At 43.5% G+C, this 22898-nt stretch overlaps 1 protein-coding gene across 3 annotated transcripts in view; it reads right to left on the bottom strand.

Moving 5' to 3' along the window:
• shank2b (SH3 and multiple ankyrin repeat domains 2b) overlaps positions 1 to 22898 on the bottom strand; it is a 1127200-nt gene that overhangs the window by 613215 nt on the left and 491087 nt on the right. The gene's annotated exons all lie outside the window — the stretch shown is intronic.

The following is a 22898-nucleotide window of genomic DNA, read 5'->3' as shown; positions in this document are numbered from 1 at the left end:
AGTGTGGCCTTATCCTGACGGTGGCGGAGGCCATAGATGGACATATCAGAATGGGAATGGCTGGCCACCGGGAGATCCCGCTTGTTCTGGTGGACAGAGCATAAATGCTCGGAAAAGCAGTCTCCCAATCTACGTTGGGTCTCACCGATATACGAAGGGCCACAACAGGAGCACTGAACACAGTATATGACCCCAAAAGACTCATAGGTGAAGTGTCGCCTCATCTGGAAGGACTGTTTGGCGCCCTGGATGGTAGTGAGGGAGGAGGTGGTAGGGCAGGTGAAGCACTTGTTCTACTTGCAAGGTTAAGTGCCAGGATGGAGATCAGTGGAGAGGGAGGAATAGACAAGGGAGCCCTTTGTCTCTTTCACCAATCAACTTCCTAGCTCTTTGCTTCATCCCACCCCCTCCAGGTTTCACCTATCACCTGGCATTTCTCCCTCCCTCCCCCCACCTTTCAAATCTACTCCTCAGCTTTATTTCTCCAGTCCTGCTGAAGGGTTTCGGCCTGAAGCGTCGACTGTACTTTTTTCCATAGATGCTGCCTGGCCTGCCGAGTTCCTCCAGCATTTTGTGTGTGTTGCTCGGATTTCCAGCATCTGCAGATTTTCTCTTGTCGATGTCCTATGCCATCAGTTCAGAGTTAAAGTTATCCCCTTTGGTTCAAGAGCCTGATGATTGCAGGGTAATAACTGTTCCTGAACCCGGTGTTGTAGGGTCTAAGGCCCCTATACCTCATGGAGGTCCTTGACGATGAATACCGCTTTCTTATGGCAGCACTCCTTGTAGATGTATTCAGCAGTGGGAAGGGCTTTTCCTGTGATATCAGTTAGAACATTCAATGACAAGAAGTAACTGGAGAGGGACAAACAGGGGCATATAGATTTTTATTTTAATGTGATTTGAATTGAAAAGTGTCAAAAACAATTACAATAGCAAATTTCAAAAGGAATTGAGTAAATATGGAAATGGCGGAATAAATTGCAGGGCTATGAGAAAGAGTAGGGGAATAGAATCAATTTCTCAGCACTTTCAAAGAACCAACATTGGCATTACAGCAAACACGAGGAAATCTGCAGATGCTGGAAATTCAGGCAACACACTCAAAGTGCTGGTGGAACGCAGCAGGCCAGGCAGCATCTATAGGAAGAGGTACAGTTGATGTTTCAGGCCGAGACCCTTTGTCAGGACTAACTGAAAGAAGAGATAGTAAGAGATTTGAAAGTGGGAGAGGAGGGGGAGATCCAAAATGATAGGAGAAGACAGGAGGGGGAGGGATGGAGGTAAGAGCTGGAAAGTTGATTGGCAAAAGGGATATGAGGCTGGAGAAGGGAGAGGATCATGGGATGGGAGGCCTAGGGAGAAAGAAAGGGGGAGGGGAGCATCAGAGGAAGAAATAGTGAGAGGGACAGAGGGAGAAAAAAGAGAGAGAAAGGGGGGGGGAAAGAGAAAATAATAAATAAATAAATAAATAAATAAGGGATGGGATAAGAAGGGGAGGAGGGGCATTAACGGAAGTTAGAGAAATCACTGTTCATGCCATCAGGTTGGAGGCTACCCAGACGGAATATAAGGTGCTGTTCCTCCAACCAGCGTGTGGCTTCATCTTGATGTTCCCATTCTGATATGTCCATCCATGGACTCCTCTACTGGCTGTGGATAGCAAGTAATTGGATATATTTAAAGCAGAGGTTGATAGGTTCTTGATTAGTAAGGATGCAAAAGGTTACGGGGAGAAGGCAGGAGAATGGGTTTGAAAGAGATAATAAATCAGCCATAATGAAATTGCGGAACAGACTCGATGGTCTGAATGGCGTAATTCTGCTCCTATGTCTCATGGTCCATCTAATTCGCCTCAGCCACACAAGATATCAAATTTTTGTAGAAATCTGTAATCTCTACCAAAATATAACGGATTAATTTTTAATTTTACTCCAAACTTAAATTAAACTGGTGGACTAATAAGAGAAATATCAGCACTTTATAGAAAAGCTTCATGTTTGCTCAACGAAAGCGCTTTCTTGTGGCTGTCTTCTTAAATTCAACAATAAGGACCTCCATTGCCCAGGTCATGCCCTCTTCTCATTACTACCATCAGAGAGGAGGTACAGGAGCCTGAAGATACACACTCAACATTTTAGAAACAGTTTCTTTCCCTTTGCCATCAGACTTCCAAACAGACAATGAACCTATGAACATTTCTTCACTATTTTGCTCTCTTTTTGCATTACTTATTTAATTTTTATATACATTCAGTGGTCACTTTATTAGCTACACCTGTACACCTGCTCATTCTTGCAAATATCTAATCAGCCAATCACGTGGCAGCAACTCAATGCATAAAAGCATAGAGACATGGTCAAGGGGTCAGTTGTTGTTCAGACCAAACATCAGAATGGGGAAGAAATGTGATTTGAGTGACTTTGATCGTGGAATGATTGTTGGTGCTAGATGGGGTGGTTTGAGTATTTCAGAAACTACTGATGTCCTGGGATTTTCATGCACAATAGTTTCTAGAGTTTACAGAGAATGATGTGAAAAACAAAAAAAAAACATCCAGTGGTAGTTCTGAGAGCAAAAATGCTTTGTTAATGAGAGAGGTCAGAGGATAATGGCCAAACTGGTTCAAGTTGACAGGAAGGCGACAGTAATTTAAATCACCATGTGTTACAGCGTTAGTGTGCAGAAGAGCATTTCCACGGCCCATTGAACCTTGGAGTGGTAGGGATACAGCAGCAGAAGATCCCAGCGGGTTCCAATCCTGTACCTAATAAAGTGGCCAATGTGTATAATTTATAATTCTTATTAACATTTATAGTATATTTTATGCATCAAACTGTACTGCTGCTACAAAACAACAAATTTCGCAACATATGTCAGTGGTAATCAACCTGATTCTGAAGAGAGAGTGTAAATCATATCAATTAATAAATAAATCACTCCATCCTTATTTCCCAGTGTGTTTTAAGATTGTGGTCATGAATGTATTAATTTCATTTTGATATTGGACAAACTCTTCCTGAGAACTACCATTATTCTGAGGACTTTCCTCCAGAAAATAGAAAGAAGAGATATAAAATCATCAGGAAATTGACAGAGAAGAGGTATGTATATCCCAATTTCCCAAGCAGCCACCTACACTAATTTGATTCCCAAACTGTGAATAGCAGCATGTATTAAGGCCATAAAATACAGGAGCAGAATTAGGCCATTCAGCCCATCAAGTCTGCTCTTGAGTTTTTCAGATTCTCAGATTTCAAATTCACAAAAATTTAACCCGTGATGTCTGAGGTTTACTCAGTATGTTGGAAATGATTAAACTCAGCCTTTCCTCAACACTGTAAGACTTCCCAATTGCAAAGTTTACTTCCTGTCATTTCTGAATTGCTCACAACTAAATGCATCTATCAACTGAATTCACATCACTGCCCTCTGAAAATCTGAGAACAATTTCCAAATGCGCTCTTCATAGGAGTGAAAATATGCTATGGTCTTTAATATATACCAGGATAAAATAATTCTTAGCGTGTCCCCTCTGAGTAAATGAAGCCTTTGTAATTACCCTCTGGGATTATAGTTGCAATTCTTTAAAGATTGCTGTGATGTAGGACTGAGCTGCAAACATTCATCTAACACAAATATCTCCCTTTGGTTTTGCCACAATCAAAGTGAAATAAACATAATCGGGACTGGATTCAGGCTCTGGAATCATGGCTGAGAACCAACAATGTCTCATTTTCTTCAACTGCTTCTTATCATTGTATGAAGACATAATTTTCCTTGCTGGATAGTGGTGCAGTTTCTTCAGTTTGAGGTGTTGGCAGCCCTCTTGTTTCTGAGTCAAGTTGCAAGTTCAAGTCCCGCTCCAGACCAAGTCCAGACAGATTCTCTAGTGTTGGAGTGGGGGATGGTTGCCCTGATAGACATAATGTTGTTTTCTGAGATGCTGAATTCAAGCCACATCTCAGATAAAGGTCCCATGGCAGTACTTTAAAGAACTGGGGAGCAATTAATATTCACACTTCAACTAACTTCACTGAAAAAGATTCTCCATTTATTGTCACAAAACTTTAGGGTGAGAGGAGGAAAGTTTTAAGGCAAATTCTAGGAAATAGTTGAACAGGTTAGGACTTTTTTTCCTGAAGTGTAGGAGAATGAGGAGAGATCTTTTAGAGGTGTACGAAATAGTAAGGGGTATTATATGCAGGCTGTTTTTTTTCCCCCCTGAGATGTTGTGAACCTTGAAATAGAGGTCATAGGTATAAGGTGAAAGGAGACCTATTCACATGGACTAGATGGGCCAAAGGGCTTGTTTCTGTGCTATAGTGCTCTTCTATGACTATTTCGGCTAAGTTAGGGACTAAGTATCCTGAAAACTAGTCTGTTGGTTGTCAGTAGAGGAAGATGACGATTTGGATTTTGGATCCCACTGAGGAATTTGAACCCAGTTGATTGAAAAACTTGAAACAAAATATAGATCTGTTAGTAAAGATAACCAGGAAGCTACCGAAGTGCCTCAAAAACATTGGGATTCACAGTAAAGAGGATCAACCAACCTTACCTGGTCTGGGAAGGATGATCTGGTGAAAACTGTGAAGTCACAGAGGTTATGTGATGTTGCAATCAACATCCATACATCAGTTGGAAGAACACACTCCAGTCTTCTATGAGGGGGCAGGAGTGGAAAGGCTGAACAGCTTCAAGTTTCTGGGCATCAACACCTCAGAGGATCTATCCTGGGCCGTATTGTTGTTATCATGAAGAAGGCATGACAGCGGCTATACTTCATTGGAAGTTTGAGGAGATCTGGTACATCACCAAAGACTAGCAAATTTCTACAGCTATATGGTGGAGAGCATTCTTATTGGGTATAATATCACCTGGTTGGGGGCGCCAACGTGCAGGATCAAAAGAGGCTTAAGAGGGTTGTAATCTCAGCTAGCTTTATCACAGTCACAAAAGTCTCCTCTATTGAGGCCATCTTCAAAAGCCGGTGCCTCAAGGAAGCGGCTAGATCATCAAGAACCCTCACCAATCTGGGCATGCCCTCTTTTCATTACTACCATCAAGGAGGAGGTACACACACTCAATGGCTTTTTCCTGTCTGCCATTAGACTTCTGAATGGTACATGAACCCATGAAAATGTCCTCACTAATCCTCTTTGCACTATTTATTTATTTTTATTTTAATTCTTAGTATATTTTATGTCTTGCATTGTACTACTGCCACAAAACAACAAATTTTATAACATATATCAATGATAATAAACTTGATTCTAATTCTGATTCTGATTATGCTAACTGAATTACTGCACTACCCAGGTTGCAGCATCTCAGGTTCAATCTCTGTACCAAGACAATGGCCCAGTGAGTCCCCAAGTTCCATCTGTATCTCTTCTGCTCACAGCAATCCTGCCATCCAAGTTGGAATCTTGCCCCTGTATCCAGAGGGCAATTTGCCTACTTTGGCAGTGATTGGTCAGATGACACACCCTTATCAATGAGGCTCATGTGAATAATGGGTGGGAAAGCAGTAAGACTTGCAATAAGTTCCTACAAAAAGTAATGGACACAGTCCAATCCATCACAGGGAAGTCCATCACGTTCCCCACTATTGAGCACATCTACATGAGTGTGGTTGCAGGAAAGAAGCATCCATTATTGGAGACACCCCACCCCTCCTCCACCACCACCACCACCCAGGTCATGCTCTCTTTTCGCTGCTGCCATCAGGAAAGAGGTACAGGAGCCTCAGGACTCACACCATCAGGTTCAGGAACAGATGCTGCCCCTCAACCAATAGACTCTTAAACCTAAGGGGATAACTTCACTCAACCTCACTTACCCCATCACTGATATGTTCCTACAACCAATGGACTCACTTTTAAGGACTCTTCATCTCATGTTCTTGATATTTATTGCTTATTTATTCATTATTTTTTCTCTTTTGTGTATGCAGTTTGTTGTCTTTCGCATATTGTTTTTACACCTACTTAGTGTGGTCTTTCATTGATTCTATTATGGTTATTGGCTATATTGAGGATTCCCGCAAATTAGTGAATCTCAGGGTTGTATATGGTGACAGATACATATGTACTTAGATAATAAATTTACTTTGAACTTTGAAGATTTCAAAGCAGTTGCTAGTTAATAACACTGAGTATATGAGGCATAGTTCTCACGATTAATTTGTCCACTATCACCCCCCACAAATAGTTATAATATGAATCATAGTACAGCAGAGGATCAACACATATAAAATGCTGGAGAGACTCAGCAGATCAGGCAGCATCTATAGAAATGAATAAACAGTTGACATTTCAGGCTGAGACGCTTCAGATTCTTTGGGGGAATGTGGGTGGTTCAGGGTCAGGGGAATGAAGTAAGAATCTGGGAGTTGGTTGGTGGAAGGACTAAAGACAACATGAGCCTGAGGTTCCGGAGGGTTCCTGTACTGTGGAAGATGTCCTGCCTCGTCCCTGTGCTGAAGACACGCGCCCCAGCGGCCTCAATGACTACAGACCGGTGGCATTGACCTCCCACATCATGAAGACCCTGGAGAGACTTGTTCTGGAGCTGCTCTGGCCTATGGTCAGGCCACACTTAGATCCCCCACCAGTTCGCCTACCAGCCCCGACTAGGAGTTGAGGATGCCATCGTCTACCTGCTGAACCGTGTCCACACCCACCTGGACAAGCCAGCGAGCACTGTGAGGGTCACGTTTTTTGACTTCTCCAGTGTGTTCAACACCATCCGCCCTGCTCTGCTGGGGGGAAGCTGACAGCAATGCAGGTGGATGCTCCCCTGGTATCATGGATTCTTGATTATCTGACTGGCAGACCACAGTACGTGTGCTTGCAACACTGTGTGTCCGACAGAGTGATCAGCAGCACTGGGGCTCCATGGGAGACTGTCTTGTCTCCCTTTCTCTTCACCATTTACACCTCGAACTTCAACTACTGCACAGAGTCTTGTCATCTTCAGAAGTTTTCGAATGACTCTGCCATAGTTGGATGCATCAGCAAGGGAGATGAGGTTGAGTACAGGGCTACGGTAGGAAACTTTGTCACACGGTGTGAGCAGAATTATCTGCAGCTTAATGTGGAAAAGACTAAGGAGCTAGTGGTAGACCTGAGGAGAGCTAAGGTACCGGTGACCCCTGATTCCATCCAGGGGGTCAGTGTGGACAAATACCTGGGGATACAAATTGACAATAAACTGGACTGGTCAAAGAATACTGAGGCTGTCTACAAGAAGGGTCAGAGCCGTCTCTATTTCCTGAGGAGACTGAGGTTCTTTAACATCTGCTGGACGATGCTGAGGATGTTCTACAAGTCTGTGGTGGCCAGCGCTATCATGTTTGCTGTTGTGTGCTGGGGCAGCAGACTGAGGGTAGCAGACACCAACAGAATCAACAAACGCATTCGTAAGGCCAGTGATGTTGTGGGGATGGAACTGGACTCTCTCACGGTGGTGTCTGAAAAGAGGATGCTGTCTAAGTTGCATGCCATCTTGGTCAATGTCTCCCATCCACTACATAATGTACTGGGTGGACACAGGAGTGCATTCAGCCAGAGACTCATTTCACCGAGATGCAGCACAGAGCGTCATAGGAAGTTATTCCTGCCTGTGGCCATCAAACTTTATAACTCCTCCCTTGGAGAGTCAGACACCCTGAGCCGATAGGCTGGTCCAGGACTTATTTCTTAATTTACTGGCATAATTTACATATTATTATTATTTAACTATTTTTCTATTACTATTCTGTTACTATTTATTATTTCCATGACTATTACTATTTACTATTTACTAATAGTAATATTAGTTACTATTTCTATTACTATTTATTATTTGTGGTGCAACTGTAACGAAAACCAATTTCCCCTGGGATCAATAAAGTATGATTATGACTATGACAAAGGAATCTAATAGGAGAGGACAGTGGACCATGGAAGAAAGGGGAAGAGGAGGAGCGCCAGAGGGAGGTGATGGGCAGGTGAGGAGAACAGTAGGGGAGAGAAGGTAACCGGAATGAGGAATGGAAAAACAGAGGAGGGATTGGGAAGAAATTACCAGAAGTTAGAGAAATTGATGTTCAAGCCATCAAGTTGGAGGCTTCCCAGGAGGAATATGAGGGGTTGCTGCTCCTTCTTGAAGTTGGCCTCGATGTGGCAGGAGAGGAGGCCATGGACAGACATGTTAGAATGGGAATTTGAAGTCAAATTGAAATTCATAGTAAACAGGAGATCCTGCCTTTTGCCGCAAACAGAGCAAATGTACTCAACAAAGCGATCCCCCAGTCTGCTTCTGCTATCACTAATGCAGAGGAGATCACAGTGGGATTACTGGATACCATGGATAACCCCAACAGACTTGCAGGTGAAGTGTCATCTCACCTGTTTGGGTCCCGAATGGAAGTGAGGGAGGAGGGTATAGGGGCTGGTGTCATCATACTTAACACAATTGCAGGGATAAATGCCATAGGCGAGCTCAGTGGGGAGGGGCAATGGACGAGGGAGTCATGTAAAAAGCGATCCCTGTGGAAAGCAGAGACATGCTTAGTGGGAGGATCCCGCTGGACCCTAATATCGACTGTTTATTCCCCGCCATAGAAGCTGCCTGACCTGCTGAACTCCTGAAGCACTTTGTGTCTGGCACCTGAATGATGCCGTGTACTTCCTTTTTAAGATATTCCAAAGCACTTTAGTTAATTAAATCCTCCTGAAGAGCAGTCACCGTTTAAACAACGAACTTGCACACAGCATGTTGCCATAATGTGATAATGGCAGATTAATCTATTTTATCATATTGATTGAGGGATAAATATTGTCTAGGGGAACAGGAAGAACACCCCTCCTCTTGTTCTGATGTTTTAATCACCCATTAGAATAAATAAACTTTGATTTAATGTTTCATCTCCAAGAGGTCAGTGCCTCCTCACTGCTGCACAGCAATTGTCGGTCCTTTTGAACAGCTCTCTGCAGTGGACCCAGAGGTGGGAGTGCTGCCCTTTGGTGCTCTGCTTACGTAAACAAGCCCTCCTTCACACTAAGGTCAGGGCAAATATGCAACACAGAAGTTAAAAAAAATCAACAAAACACTGACATGGTATGGCAGCACAGTCGTTAGCATAACGCTTTACAATGACAACAATCTGGGTTCAGTTCCTACTGCTGTCTGTAAAGTGTCTGTACGTTCACTCTAAGACGGCATGCCTTTCTCTCAGTGCTCCATTTTCCTCCCAAATTCCAAAAACTTATGGGTTAATAAATTGTCAGCATACTATGTTGGCACCAGAAGCATGATGATTCTTGTAGGCTGCCACCAGCATATCCTTGGACTGTGCTGGTCGCTGACACAGGGCATGCATTTCCCTGTATGTTTCAATGTTACAAATGACAAATAAAGCTAATCTAATATAATTTAATCTATCTAATCTAATCAAATAAAACCAGAAGACATAGAAGCGAAAATAGACCTCTCAGCCTATCGAGTCTGCTCCACCATTCCATCATGGCTAATTTATCATCCCTCTCAACCTCTCCTTCTCCTTCCTTCTTTGACACTCTGATTAATCAAGAACCTGTCAAGCCTCACCTTAAGTATATCCAATGACTTGGACTGTGCTAATATCTGTGCCAATGAATTCCACAGATTCACCACCCTCTGGCTACAGACGTTTTTCTTCATCTCTGTTCTAAGTGGATATCTCCGAATTCTGAGGCCATGCCCTTTGGGCCTAGACTATCCCACTATTGGAAACTCCTCATATGTTAACTCTTTCATTCCTGGGATCATTCTTTTGAAGCTCCTCTGGACTCTCTCCATTGTCAGCACATCTTTTCTTAGATAAGGCTTCCAAAACTGCTCATAATACTCCTAGTCCTGTATGAACAATGCCTTATAAAGTGTCAGAATTACATCCTTGCTTTTGAATTTTCTCCCCATTTAAAATATAGTCCATAGCTTTACTTATTTGGCCAAAGTGCATGACCGTACACATCCCTACATTATATTCCATCTACCACCTCTTTGTCCATTCCCCCAATCTCTCTAAGTCCTTCTACAGACACCCTGCTTCCTCAACACTACCTGCCCTTCCATCTATCTTTGTTTCGTCCACAAACTTTGCCACAAATCCATCAATTCTTTAATGTAAATCACTGACCTACAAAATGAGAAGAAGTGGACCCAACACCAACACCTGCAGCACACCACTAGTCACTGGCAGGCAATCAGAAAAGCCCCCCTTTATACTCACTTAGCCTCTTGTCAATCAGTTAATCTTTTATCCATGCTAATACCTTTCCCTTAATACCATGGGCTCTTATTTTGTTTAGCAGACTCATGTGTGGCACTTGTCAAAGGCCTCTGAAAATAATCCAAATAAACAAGATCCACTGACTCTCCTTTGTCCATCCTGCCTGTTATTTCCTCAAAACATTCCAACAGAATAGTCAGGCTGGATTTCCCCATGTTAACTTTGGCCTATTTTATCATGTGCCTCCAGGTTTCCCAAAGGCTCATCCTTAATAATAGCCTCCAACATCTTTCAACCTCTGAAGTCAAGCTACCAGGCCTAAAATCTCCTTCCTTTTTGCCTCCCTTGCAGTCCTGCACCCATTTCTCAGACCATTACACAAGTACATTGATTATAAATTCTGTAAATTGTCTTCAGTTCCGGTTGTCTCATTGTAGGAAGGATGTGTGAAGCTTTAGAGAGGGTGCAGAGGAAATTTACTGGGATGTTGCCTGGATTAGAGAGCATGCCTTATGAGGAAAGTTTGAACAAGCTAGAGCTTTTCTCTTTGGAGCAAAGGAAGATGAGAGGTGACTTGATAGAGGTGTAAAGATGATAAAAGACATGGAGACCATGAACAGCCAGAGAATTTTTCCCAGGATGGAAATAGCGAACATAACTTTAAGGTGTTTGGAGAAAAGTATAGGGGGACAAACACTCCTTCACACTAGGGGCAGGGCAAATGTGCAACATTCTCTCCACAGCAGTAAAAAAATCAATGGCAAAAAACAAAACTCTGACATGGTATGGCAGTGCAGTGGTAGTGCAATGACAGAGATCTGGGTTCAATTCCTGCCACTGTCTGTAAAATGTTTGTAAACCAGTATAGGGGGGACCTCAGAGGTAGGTTTTACACAGTGGTGGTTGTTGTGTGGAATGCACTGCTAGGAGTGAGGCTAGAGGCAGAGACATTAAGGCAGGGGTTTCCAACCTCTTTTATGCCATAGAGCCTTACCGTTAACTGAGGGGTCCATAGACCCCAGGTTGGGAACCCCTGTGTTAGGAACATATTAAGAAATCTTAGGTAGGCACATGGATGAAAGAATAAATGGATGACTATTTGGGGAGGAAGTGTTAGAATGACCTTGGAGTAAGTTAAAAGGTTGACACTACACCTTGAGCTAAAGGGCCTGTACTGAGTTGTAATGTTCTATGTTCTAAAGTTTCTGATAAAGACCAATCATACAGCACAGCAAGATCACTTTCCTTGCAATGAACCCCTTCTTGTGACCAGTTCTTCATAAATGGTCTTGATCACATCACAGTGAAGAAATTACTTCCTATTGTGCCATGCACACCGTTGGAGAACTGCCCTGTGGCTTCCACAGAAAGAACACTCCACTTCCTCGTCAACTTCCCTTGACATTCTTGAGAAGTGGACAGTGTTGGAAATGCGGGATTATCTTTGTTCATTTAATAAAGGCCAATTCAGAATAATGACAGAAATACAAGAAAGTACATAATTACCTGAGGGTTAGGAAATAAGAGAGGAGCAGTGATCATTTTACAGTACAGTGGGATATCCATCTTGCGACTTTATTGCTTCTCTTGTTCTGCATAAATGATGTGGACAAATGCATGGAGGGTACATTTAAAATAATTTATTGGATACAAAACTTGGCATTCTAGTGAATGGTAAACAGTATTACAGGCAGATCAGTGAAATGGACAAATACTGGGCAGATGCATTTAATTGTGGGGAAGCTATGGGGGCTTTGTTTCCCATTACTCTCGTGTGAAGTGATGCACACATTCAGGCAGAAAGATGTCTCGGCTCTGTGTTGGCAGGACAGGACCAGTGCTGAGTCTTCCTAAGTTAGTATGCTCAGTAGAAAGTCCATAAACAATATGTATAATCTTATACATCCCTGCAGGCATAGGGTGAGCGCCTCCATGTGTTGGAATAATTGGAGAGACGGAGATTGTTTTCCTCAGAGTCAAGTAGATTATGTGAAGTTTAAGGGGTATAATTTTTTGTTTTAATTTTTTATTTAGATCTGATAAGGCTGTCATCATCTATCGTCTTTGATAAGACCAGTCGACCCAGGAGCAGAATTAGACCATTCACACCATAGAATCTGCTCCACCTTTCCATCCAGGTAGATTTATTTAACCTCTCAACCCCGTTCTCCCCATGACCTTTGATGCCCTTACTAATTAAGAACCTATATTAAGTTCAAAGTTCAAAGTAAACTTTATTATTAGAGTACATATATGTCACCACATACAACCCTGGGATTCACTTTTCTGTGGGCATACTCAGCAAATCTACAGAGTAGTAACGATAGCATGATCAATGAAAGATCAACCAGAGTGCAGAAAACAATAAACTGTGAAAATGCAAATATAAATAAATAGCAATAAATAATGAGAACATGAAATAACAAGAGAAAGCATCCTTAAAGTGAGGTCATTGGTAGTGAGATCATAGCAATGGATGGGCAAATGAGTGTAGTTATCCCCTTTTGTTCAAAAGCCTGATGATTGAGGGGTAGTAACTGTTCTTGAACCTAATGGTGTGAGTGCTGAGGCTCTTGTACCTTCTTCCTGATGGCAGCAGTGAGAAAAAAGCATGGCCTGGGTGGTAAGAATCTTTGATGATGGATGCTGCTTTTCTACAACAGAGTTTCATGTAGATGTGCTCAAATACCCAATGACTTGGCCTCTACCGCCATCTGTGGCAACAAATTCTAAAGATTCACCACCCTCTGGCTAAAGAAATTCCTCCTCATCTCTGAACTAAAGGTAGGACAGAACCATCTATTGTACTTGAACTGCTTTAATCCTTGCAGAGCATGTACTCTCACAATGAGGTTGGGCACAGAGTCCCAGGGTTTAGATCCAGCAATGATGAAGGGCCAGTGACACATTTACAAGTCCACATGCAAGAAATCTTCAGTCCTCCAAATCATGTTATGAGGAGTTTTGGATTAGATTATATTATATTGGATTAGATAAATTTTAATTGTCACATGTGCTTTGAAACATATTGGGAAATGCCTTCATTTGCATCAACAATCAACACAGTCCAAGGATTGTGCTGTGGACAGCCTGCAAGTGTTGCTACAATTCCAACATCAATATAGCATGCCCACAATTCACTAACCCTAACTGTCTGTGGAATGTGAGAGGAAACTGGAGCACCTGCAGGAAACTCACATGGTCAGTGGGAGAGCATATAAACTCCTTGCAGATAGTAGTGTGAATTGAACCTGATTAGTGATCGCCGCCAATGTAAAGCGTTGTGCAATCTGCTATGCCAGCGTGCTGCCCTGGTCATGGGAAAATGGAGGTTAAGTACTAGATCCCACAGGGCTTGAGTGCCTGATAAAAGAAACACAGGGAAAATCCAGAGATTTTTTTTGTATGACTCGCAGAGAGTTGTTGTGGACAAGAAAGCATGGTGGTGCAATCAGATCCCATCAAAAAAATCATTTGGCAACATGACAGAATGAGAACTAGAGAGTCTGCAGATTCCAGGAATCTGAAATAATGCACACAAAATGTTGGACAAACTCAGCAGGTCAGGCAGCATCTATGGAGAGGAATAAAAGGTTGACATTTTGGGCAAGACCCTTCATCAGGAGAGAATGAGGATATTTTCCAACAGCATTTGGATCCTCAGTTTACACTGAACAGCCTTTTCATGCATCTAGTACTTGCATTCTCTGAGGCATTCTCTGATTCGATGAAACCTAGTTGGCCTGAAGATATTGGCATGCAACCACATTCCTCTGTCTGTAATTTAAAACAAGCCTTTATTAAACCAGCCTAAAACCACCACTGAATAGATAAAAGGAGGCAGACAATTGAATTAGTAAAGGGCCACTTATAAGTTCAAAGGCAGTCTTTGTGTCACGTTAGAGTGAACCCCTTCAGAAACTTGAATATTTTCATTATTTGAGCTAATGAACAGAACGTGATAATTACAAGGAGCCACAGTACTACAGGATGAATAATTACCTGTACAATAATTATAAACCTTCTTAAAATGAGAAATAAAGAACACTGCGCACTAAGTGAACTAATGGCATTCGGTATTTTAAGGCACTCTAAGGATTCCTGATGGCATTCTGCAGGAACGCAACAGCACATTGTGCAGGTGGGAGTGTTACAGGATTGGAATGTTCTGAGAGTCAGCATAGACTAGATGGGCTGAATGGCTGCCTTCCACATCAAAATAAACATGAGAATACAATATGAAATCAAAATATGCGAGTTTGATTTCACAGGCAGCGCAAAGGTTTAGAATGTATTTAGTACTACGCACCAAGGTAAATTCAAGTTAGGCAGGGTTGTCAGATCTCACCACAGAATTTAGTTAATAAAATATATAGATTTAAATTTTTGGAAAGCTCATTTCACTTATAGACACCAGTTTGTCAATAAGACTCACCAATTTTAAAGGCAATGATGGGGCAAGTTTTTTTTTATTATTAGACAGAGAATGGTAGGTGCCTGGAACAGGTTGCCAAGGTGGAAGCAGATATATACATAGTGGTGCTTCAGAGGCTGTTGGATGGATACACGAATATGCCGAGAAAGGAAGGATATAGATCATGTACAGGCAGAAGAGATTTAGTTTAATTCAGCTGAAATGCCTTTAACCTGTCACGGTCCAGTCTGTGAGGTCCGCGTTCCAGTTCGTGGTCCAGTCCGTCGATTCCTTGTGTAGCCCCGCCCCCCCCCCCGCCAGCCACCCTCAGGGTCGCTCGGCTCGCTGTCGTCTTGGGAAACAGCCTCGGCCCCGCCAAACTGGATAATTCGTTTGTGTGGATGCTGTGTGATATACCCCACCCCGCCCAAATAACAGACAATACACTAGATGCAATTAAATGATTTACAGTTTATAGATATTACTGGAACTATATAATTAAGAGAGAATAAAATATAAAAGGAAAATAAAAGGCGCCACACTTATCAAAGTTCAATCTCTTTGTGCACAAACAGTTGGAGCTCAAGGACCTTTTTCTTCACCCTGCGACCCCTCAGACCACCTCGACTGGCCTCCTGGGACCAACAACGGTGGTCGTCCAGACGCTCCACACGAGTCCGTCTCCGTCTCCTCTCCTCGCTGAATGCCCCTCTCGGGCTGACCCCGTTAGCGGACATCACAGCACCTGGACCATCCTCTGTCTCGCTCTCCCGCCTTCTGCCCCAAAACCCTGCGCATACAGTATCTTCAAATACACCAAAACCATAACAACTATCCCAATTGGTTAATAGCACTCTCTTATCACCCTCTAAACCAAAACAAGCTACTGGCGCAAACTTTCTCAGCGCTTAACACAACAAAGCCACATTCCCCACATTAACATAACAAAGACGCCATTTTAATTAGCCTCCGCAGTAACATAAAAGTCGAAACCCCCTTACACTTGTTCTGGGTTTTCCTGTTTTCCCTTGTTCCATTGGGTGCCTTGGCTGAGGCGCCTGGCTCTCGTTTTGGGCAGGTGCATGGATACATCTCGGGCCGGGGATTCCCTGCTGGACTGTTCCCTTCCCTTCTGCTTCCTTCTGAACCTCCACCTGCAACCTCGTCTGTATCCCATCAAGTTCAACCGCTGGAGTGAGACCGGAGCCTTGCCATGCCAAGAGAAGGAACTATCTATCGTTGAGTTTGGAACTGTCTCTTTGTGTCCCCACATTTAGTGTCCGTGTTCTGTGTATGAGTCCCGGCCCTATGTCCTGTGCTCCCCAAGGAGGGGTCCTGGCTCTGTGTTCTGTGTTCCTGTGCTCAAGTCCAAGTCTCTGTGTTCCTGTGTTCCAAGACCAAGTTCAGGCACCGTTTTCCAGCCCTGTCTAAGTCTGAGCTTCATGTCCTCGCCCAGCCCAGTGCTGGAGATTCCTCATCCTGTGCTGGAGATTCCTCGTCCTGTGCTGGATCGTCCCTATCCGAATCCTTGGCAGTTTACCTCGGCAGTCATCCTGGCCGTGTCCTAGAAAGGGTCCCAGCCCTGCGCTCCAAGGAGGAGTCCCAGCTCCGTACCCAAGAGCCTAACCAAGCCGAGTTCAAGAGCCAAGCCAAACCTAGTCCAAGAGCCACATCCTGCCCTGGAGGTTGCTCATCCTGTGCTGGAGGTTCCTCGTCCTGTCCTTGCCAAGATCCTAGTCCCGAGTCCTTGCCAAGATCCTAGTCTCGAGTCCTTGCCAAGATCCTAGACCCGAGTCCTAGCCTAGACCCGGGTTCTGGTTCCGAGTCAAAACGCAGGTTCCGAGTCCCAACCAAGACCCAGGTCCAGACTCTGGTTCCGGAGTTCCGAGTGCCTAGTCCAGTCTCCTTGTTCCTAGTTCCATGTCCGTGTCCCGTGCTTCTAGCCCAGGCCCTGAATCATAGTCTCGTCCAGGGCCTGTGTCAATGTCCAGCATCGTTTCTTCCTGACTCACCCTGCTATCTCGATAATCCTGGTCCTGTTCCTTGTACTTCAGTGTCTGTGTCTTGCTTTTGGGTCTGCTCCCAATGTCCCCTTATGACAATTCCTGTGCTGTAATGTTCCAAGTTCTACCTTCTATGTTTTTATTTTGTTTAATTTAGCGATACAACACAATAACTGGCTATTTTGGCCCAGGAGCCTGCGCTGTCCAATTACACCCATGTAACTAATAAACCTACTAACCCACAGATCTTTGGAATGTGGGAGGAAACTTGAGCTCCTGGAGGAAACTCAGGCGTCAATGTACTAATTCCGTATGGACAGCGACAGATTTGAACCCTTGTCACTGAGGTGTCTTAGCATTATGTTAATCTCTATGCTACTGTTCTGTCCCATGTTCTATCTTCATTAGTGACCCTCAAAGAGGGAAAGCTGCAGCCTTTTCCAGGGCTGCACCCTGTGTGACAGCAAACACTTGTTTGCCCACTGAAATGGCCTTGAAAACTACACTGTTCAAGAGCAATCTGGGATAGACGTTAAATGCTGGCAGGGCCTATGATGTCTACATCCGATGAATGAACTGACAAAGAGGAGATGAGATGATTGTCGAACAAGGGACGGAGAGTCAATGAGGATATCACAGGATAGCAGGATTAAAATCAACTGTTTTATTTTGTTCCAACAGCTATCATTGCTGTTCCAATCTGTTCTGATAAAACTGAAATGTCACGTCAGATGGTGATCTTGCCAAGTGTCAGCAACAGAGTCTGCAAGATGGGAAGTGCCTTTCACATTTACCAGCTTCGCCGTTTGATGAGTAGTTAGCACATATGGAACGGAAGAAAGAGAAGGTCACATGGTCTCTCGAGCCCACCCCCTGTACCATCAAATGTTCTACCTTAGGTTTACTCTCTCCTGAGTCTTTGGTGCTCAAAAGGTCCATCAAAGTTCAAAGTAAATTTACTGCCAAAGAACATATATCTCACCACATACTACCCTGAAAATCATTTCCTTACTCGTATTCACAGTAAATAGAAAGAAACACAATTGTATCAGTGAAAAACCACACTCAACAAGATGGGCAAACAGCCAATGTGCGAAAGACAACAGACAGTACAAATGCAAAAGAAAAAGAATCATAATATTAATAATAAATAAATAAGGAATAAATATTGAGAACATGAGATGAAGAGTCCTTGAACGTGAGTCCATAGGTTGTAGGAACAGTTCAGTGTTGGGGCGAGTGAAGTTGAGCAAAATTACCCCCTCGGGTCAAGAGCCTGATGGTTGAGGGGATAATAACTATTTCTGAACTTGGTGGTGTGGGTCCTGAGGCTCCTGCTCTTCCTTCTTGCTGGCAGCAGTGAGAAGAGAGCATGGCCTAGATGATACCCTCAATGACCAAGCTTCCCAGGTCTCTGCGATGGTGATTTCCAAAGACTTACACCATTCTGATTGAAGGCATCTCTCCTCCAGTCACTCTCACTGTAACGGCATCCCCACTTTTGTTACCAGCCTGTTCAGCTAATATAGACTGATTTTGTTTCTATGAAGGTAATGTTCTCTCATGCTGATGGACATTTGAACCTGTCACTCTAACATAATCTATTATTACATCCTCTTATAAGGCAATTATTAATTATGCCATTGATAGAACTGTTTCTTTCTCCTCTCTGAGGAATTTCTCAGGTAGCCATGACAACAGTAGCTATCTACACACAAAAAAAAACATGCAGATTAATTTCAGCTTATTGCTTTGTTTAAGATTTCCTCACTCCAAATGATCTATTTATACCCTTGGTACATACTGGACAACAGTTATAAATACCTTTTGTCTGATCTTACAAGTGGTTAGTATATGGAATGAACTGTCAAAGGTGTGGTCAAGGCAGGTATATTTACAATGTTTAAAGGGTACTTGGACAGGTACATGGTTATGGAATGGTTAAAGGGATATGAGCCAAAGACAGGCAAAAGGGACTAGTTTAAATGGAAATCATGTTTGGAATGGATGAATTGAGTTGAAGAACCTATTTCCCCGCTGTTTGACCCAATGACTCTCCATACAGTCAGCCATTGAGAATTCAGGACAAAAAATGATAGAACCTTGCACCCTGTGGAGATCAGAGGACTTGGAGAGAGTGCAAGGAGGTAGAGCTATGGTAAAGGATCTTACTGGCAGAGGGATGGGAGACCTTCCCCTCTTTTGTTTTCTATAATCCGACTGCACTTCCATGACCTTAGGAAGGTTTCAGGTCACTTGAATGGAGAAGGACAAGGCTTTATGAAGAGGTCAAGACAACAATGAAATTTCTAAAGCAGCACACACAAAATACTGGAGGAACTCAGAGGGTCAGGCAGCATCTATGGAAATGAATAAACAGTTGACGTTTCGGGATGAGACCCTTCTTCTGGACGGCAAAGGAAGGGGAAAGATGTCAGAATAAAAAGGTGGAGAGAAGGGAAGGAGTCTAGCTGGAAGGTAGCAGGTGAAGCCAGGTGGCTGGGAGAGATCAAGAGCTAGAGAAGGAGGAATCTGATAGGAGTGGAGAGTGGACTATAGGAGAAAGGGAAGGAGGAGGGCACCCAGGGGAAGTATTAGGCAGGTATTTTAAGCTCTAGGTTAGTGCAGAAAACAACCACAGAGTGATGGGGGAATAGCCCCTCAGGGGCTGTGGATGGTTTCTTGACCTGATTAACGGAGGATGGTATTTTTGCAGATGTACCATGGAAACCTGCCTATCGTATACATCATGGTTGGTATGGAACTGCTCTGTGTGAGACTGCAAGAAACTGCAGATAGCTGTAGACACAGCTCAGTACATCACAGAAACCAGCCTCCCCTCTATTGACTCTGTACTTCCCACTGCCACGGTAAAGCAGTCAACAGAATCCAAGACACTTCCCACCCTGGACATTCTCTCTCCTCCTCCCTCCCATCAGGCAGAAGGTACAAATGTCAAAAAGCATGTACCACCAGGTTCAAGAAGGGCTTATATCTCACTGTTACAAAACTACTGAACAGATCCCTCGACCTCACAATCTACCTCATTGTGGCCCTTGCATCTGCCTGCACTGCACTTTCTATAATATGATATTCTGCATTGCCTTTCCTTGTACTATCCCAATGTAATGATGTGCATGGATGACATGCAAAACCAAGTTTTCCACTGTACCTCAGTACATGTGACAACAAAAAAACCAACAGAAAACTCTGCCTGGGGCCCCATCTGGCTTCTCCAGGATTGTCTGTGTTGCTGTACTAGACACCACGAGGTGCCAGTCTCTGCCACTCCAGATTCAGGGATCTGAACCTGACTCCCTTTCAATAGGCTCAGGGCAATGGGGGCCATCATCTGAGGAAAGGTTTTCGCCCATCTCTTAGGACCGGCCAACCCATGTTCTACTGCTGTTCACACAGAGCCCTTCTCCACCATGCCAGAGGTAGATTTATTTTAAACAGAGTGGTGGGTGGGTGGATCTCACCAGAGATGGAGGGAGAGGCAGATAGATTAGGGACAGATGACAGGAAAATGGAAGGTTATACAGAAGGGAAGGGTTAGATTGATCTTGGAGTAGGTTAAAAGTTTGGCCGGTCGTTGGGAGCGGAAGGGTATGTACTATGCTGCAGTGCTCTGTGTTCTATGTTTTAATAAACTAATTTGCCCAGGAGAGGAGCTGACCATAGAGGAAAAACAATACATAGATACGTTATTATGGACGAACAGAGGGGGAATTGAACACCTGTGATGGGAAGCTCAGTTTGGGTCCAGTTCCTACATGAGGTAGCAAGCAGGCTAACCCATCTTGCCAGAGTTGCATGCCGGGAGCAGGACTTGAAGACAAGGGCGTTGATCATCCCAGCACTTAACTGGAAGGAAGTTCTGATTGGCTAAGGGCATGTTATGCAACCAATCAGATAAGAGCTCAGGAGAGGTGATGGTAATATCCCAGTCACTCCTGAAAAAAACAATTAATCACGGAAGGAATTAAATAACAGGGCACCCCTTTTCAGACCTTCTCAGAATCAGAGTCAAGTTTATTTTCACTGACGTACGTGGTGAAATTTGTTTTTTTTTGAGGCAGGAGTATAGTGTAATACATAAAAAAAAACTATAAACAAGCAATGCAAAAAGAGAAGAAAATAATGAGAAACGAGAAAATCAGCAGGTGCTGGAAATCCGAGCCCAAATCCGAGCAACACACACAAAATGCTGGAGGAACGCAGCAGGCCAGGCTGCTTTTATGGAAAAACGTACCGTTGACATTTTGGGCCAAAACCCTTCAGCAGGACTGGAGGCAAAAAATCTGAGGAGTAGATTTGAAAGGTGGGGGTGGGGAGGGGAGAGAGAAACGCCAGGCAATAGGTGAAATTTGCGATACTTCACCTGTGAGTCTGTTGGGGCTCCGTGCTCCCTGTGTGGCCTCTTGTATATCGATGAGACCCGACGTAGATTGGGAGACAGCTTCGCCAAGCATCTAAGCTTCGTCTGCCAGAACAAGCGAGATCTCCCAGTGGCCACCCATTTTAATTCCACTTCCCATTCCAATATGTCCATCCATGGCCTCCTCCACTGTCAGGATAAGGCCACACTTAGGTTGGAGGAATAACACCTTATATTCTGTTTGGGCAGCCTCCAACCTGGTGGCATGAACAGTGATTTTTCAAACTTCCAGTAATGCCTCCACAATCCCTCCACCTCCTTCACCATTTCCTCGGCCAAGCCACCTGCTACCATTACTTCATCAATGTCTTGTGAAACTTTTTTTAAACTCATTTATAAAAGATAGCCCTAGATCAGTGGCCCAACTGACAGATCACCCCTCAGGAAGTGTAGTTCTACTCCATTACTGGGACATCCATCCAGCTGTTCCTGCTTAACTGTCCAGAGAGGGACCTGAAAACAGCCTTCTTCTTCTGACATGACAATGCTTCCCCTTGCCTTTAGGGAGATACCACAAGTTCACCACCACCAGAACCACATATCACCTCCAAAACATCTTTCCTGTAGCTAGCAAACCTTCTCAACAAAACTCACTCAGGTGTAATATCCCAACTGTCCCTGCATAATATCAGTTGAATGGTCCTTTCTGCTCTTGTTATTCCATTGATAATTATTGAGCTTGTTCATATGTTAACATTTATTTAAGTTTGGTTATTGACATTTGCGCTTGTGACTGCTCTGCCAATTGTTGATTGCTCATGGCTGTTTGCATTATTGCCCTGTTAATTGTTCATCACTGTTATGTTGTCTGTTATGTATAGACCTGTGTTTTATGCTTGGCACCAAACCACAATCAATTCTGGTATGTTTCACATTTTGGCAACAAAGTGATTCTGATTCTGAAGTGCAGGACACCGAACTGTTTCCTGGGAATGGCAGGACTGATGTATGAAAAGACATTTGGTCAGTTAGGCTGTGAGCTTATAAGAATGTGAAAAGAATTCATAGAACCCCACAAAATCCTGACAAGATTGGACATCAGATAAAGGAAGGATGTCCTTGATGGCTGGGAAATCCAGACAAGGAGAAGGAATGAGCCATTTAGTGCGGAGATGAGGTAATTTTTTTTCTCACCAGAGTGTGGCAAAGCCATGGAATTCTCTGCCAAACAATGCAGTTGAAATCAAATCTGTGGCACTATTCACGGCTGAGCAAGCTAGGGCTCTTTGGAGTGAAGGAGAATCAGGGTTGACTTGATAGAGGTGTACAAGATGGTAGGAACATAGACTGAAAGGGACAGCCAGAGACATTTTCCCAGGATGGAAATGGCTAATACGCGGGTCATAGTTTTAAGGTGATTGGAGTCAAGTTTCGGGAGGATGTCAGAGAATTTTTTTAAACACTGAAAATAGTGGTTGCATGTGACACCCAGCTAGGGATAGTGGTAAAGGCAGCTATAATAGAGGCATTTAAGAGATTCTTGGATAGACACATAGATGATAGAAAAATGGGGGGTCTCTGACAGGGAACGGTTGGATTGACTTATATTAAGCTAAAAAGCCGGCACAATGTTATGGGCCAAAGGGACTGTATGGTTCAATGTCCTATGTTCAAAACATTAAATATGTTAGAGTTAGAGTTAGACACTGTTCCCTTGGCAGGAGAGATCAAAGGATACCAATATCATATTGAATGGTGGAGCAGATTCAAAGTGAAAAAATAATTTTTTATATGTTTTTCTATTCCTGTGACTTGCACAACTGAATCTCCAATTGCCCT

This window comes from Mobula hypostoma, chromosome 11, assembly GCF_963921235.1.
Source record: "Mobula hypostoma chromosome 11, sMobHyp1.1, whole genome shotgun sequence".
Taxonomy (NCBI): Eukaryota; Metazoa; Chordata; class Chondrichthyes; order Myliobatiformes; family Myliobatidae; genus Mobula; species Mobula hypostoma.
This window is presented reverse-complemented; position numbering and strand designations above follow the sequence as displayed.